This window comes from Chelonia mydas, chromosome 8 (genome assembly GCF_015237465.2).
Source record: "Chelonia mydas isolate rCheMyd1 chromosome 8, rCheMyd1.pri.v2, whole genome shotgun sequence".
NCBI lineage: Eukaryota > Metazoa > Chordata > Testudines > Cheloniidae > Chelonia > Chelonia mydas.
In genome coordinates this window covers 12657530-12660355 of record NC_057854.1, presented here as the reverse complement: position 1 = coordinate 12660355, position 2826 = coordinate 12657530, and positions in this window count along the sequence as shown.

Genomic DNA, 2826 nt, shown 5'->3' with positions numbered 1-2826 from the left:
AAACGCCCTCCTCACCTCCACCTTAGATACGGGGGGGGGGGGGGGGGGCGAGGGGGAAGGGATTTCATGCATGTAAACAGATCGGGGGAGTTAAGCAACAGCCACGGCGTCTTTCAGGCAGAGGGTGCCCCTGCCAGAAAAGCTGCCTCACATGGCAACGGCAACAGCCTCATAGTGGATGGAGGGGGTTACGCCAGCACGTGTTTCCTGCACGCCCTTTGCTAGGGGTGTAGACGGCCTTCAGGGCTAGGGCCCGTGTTGCTCTGTTCCCAGGGCCCAGCCTCTAGCTAGCAGCTTCTCATCCCCCCCCGCTTCCACCTTCCTCACCCACCAGGAGAGGGAGTAGTGCAGACTCCTCCAGGACTAGGCCCTCTTGGGTTCTGTTCCCAGTTCTGGCATGGACGGATAATACTGTTACATCTTGAAAACTGCATTGGAGGAATATCACAACAAAGCTCAGTCCCCTTTGGACATGGCGAGTGTTACTGACCGAAACACCTCAGCTGCTCTATCTTTCATAGGAACAAAATTCAGCCTTCTGCCCCACAACACAAAGACCTCTAACCCTTGCACTAAAGGGAAATCTCTATCAGCTCTGTCAAGTGCACCTCATTTTCAGAGATTTAATCCCCAAGTTCTCTACCTTCTACACAAATTGGTGTCCCCTCATTTTTATTGTTGGAAGAAAAATTATTAAAACAGGTTACAGCAAAGTTATTTTCACTATCAAAAGATGAAACCTATAACATTTTAGGATGCCTGTATGAATCCTTTTTGTGTCCTTCATTTTGATTCTCTGATGCACACATTTGTGCCTCTGAAGGTGCATGATTTTCATTAACCGTCAGCAGTACAGAGCCTATGCCGCATAGTTGAGAGGTTCTGATTCTCGCTTGTTGAGGGCAAGGTTACTTAAAGGATTATGATTGCATAACTACATATATTTTACTCTATACCTCAGAAGGCTGAGTCAACTCTGTGAAGATTCATACCTCTGTTTTCAAGGTATTGTACTTACCTGCATGGACTGGGAGTGTAAAACAAAGAAACTCACTGTTGTCAATTCCTCTGAGTGAGCTAGGGATACAATTATTGTCTAATGAAGGAAGCTTGACAGCAACTAGGCTATTAAAAAAATTAATGTTGAGGGCTGAGGATAAATTTACTAAGCAGCACTTTAATCTAAAAGCTGCATGTCAGCTAAAATCCTCTTACATTAATGTGTTAATGCTGTCAATCGTTACATTAAACCCCATCTCCACTAAGAGAAATGCCATGCCTCTACTGCAGCACTTGATTTCTGAAGGAAGGTTGGCTCAGTGCCATCTCTTGCAAACAAACGGCCTAGAGCCCTCAGGCACTTTTCACATTATTTAGTACTAGAATAAAACACTATTCAGAGTAACCCTGATTCAGTTTAAGGGCCTACTTGTATGGTTCCTGTCATCCTCTCAAAGCCTCAGTGTGATGTAAAATTTCAAAATAAGAGATCTAAGAAAAATAATGGTGAGAGAAGCTTAAAATAATGGATTCAGTCTGTATTACTTCAGTTTTTTGAGTCACCCTTTCAGATGTAAACACAATAAAACCTTGCCTTATGCAACCACTCAGCAGACTAGCAAAAATTTGGTCTTTAACTAAACAAAATAGTATTGGAGATCTTGAGGATAATATTAAATTGTTGCTTAAGACAACGGTTTGCCAGTCTAAACTGGAAATTTATAACCATGACGACTGGATAGCAGTTTCACACAAGTTTATGTGGCATACAGTTAAATTTGAGTCTAACTGGTGACCATTAATCATTTAAACCCCAGGCCTCCGTTGAGCTCCAGGCAGGTGGACGGAACACTGCCTCTGAGTGGAGTCCTACTGATGTCTATGAAGGGGAGTCTGCCAGCATGGAGCTCATAGCAGTAATTGGCCCTTGGGCCCGGAACCTCAAAGTACTTAGGTATTGTTCTGCTCTGCATTGCAACACCTAACCCCTAGGGCCGTCTGCTGCCTAGCAGAACCCTCAACCATAAGGTGCCCAGACTCCATATACAATGCAGGAAACAAGTTAGGCACCTAAGCAAGGAATCCTCAGAAGCCAGCAAAGGATAGGGGAAGGGATAGCTCAGTGGTTTGAACATTGGCCTGCTTAACCCAGGGTTGTGAGTTCAATCCTTGAGGTGGTCATTTAGTGATCTGGGGCAAAAATTGGGGATTAGTCCTGCTTTGACCAGGGGGTTAGATTAGATGACCTCCTGAGGTCCCTTCCAACCCTGATATTCTATAATTCTAAGCAGCTGACCTGGTGCTCTCATGCTACATTTCCCTTTACCACCAGCTTTTTTGCAGATGCTGTGTGTGATGGGGCTCCTAGAGTGCAACATGGACTGTGGGACCACTGAGCCCTCTGTTCCACCAACCTGGGACATCCTTCTCACACTGTGATAATGTTGTTAAGCCACAAATCACTGGCAGGTACTGCACTTACACAGACATCCACAGGCAAGGACACACCCAACTGAATTACATGGATGCTTTGCCAGCCACTCATGAACCAACAATAGAGAGGATCCCACCACTCCAGCTCCCCAGCCTTGCTCCCTGGAACCGTACCGTCTTGCCCTGTTCAGAAGCCTGACCAGTGTAAATTCATTACCCAGTCCGTTCTTCCCCTGCTGTGGAGAGGACACATACTAGCCTTTGTAATCTGTTCTGAGATTTCCTAAGCACTTCAACCAAAACATACTCTTTTAGGTAAAATATAGAACAGATGTATTAACTACAGAAAGATAGATTTTAAGTGATTATAAGTAGCAAGCATATAGATTGAAG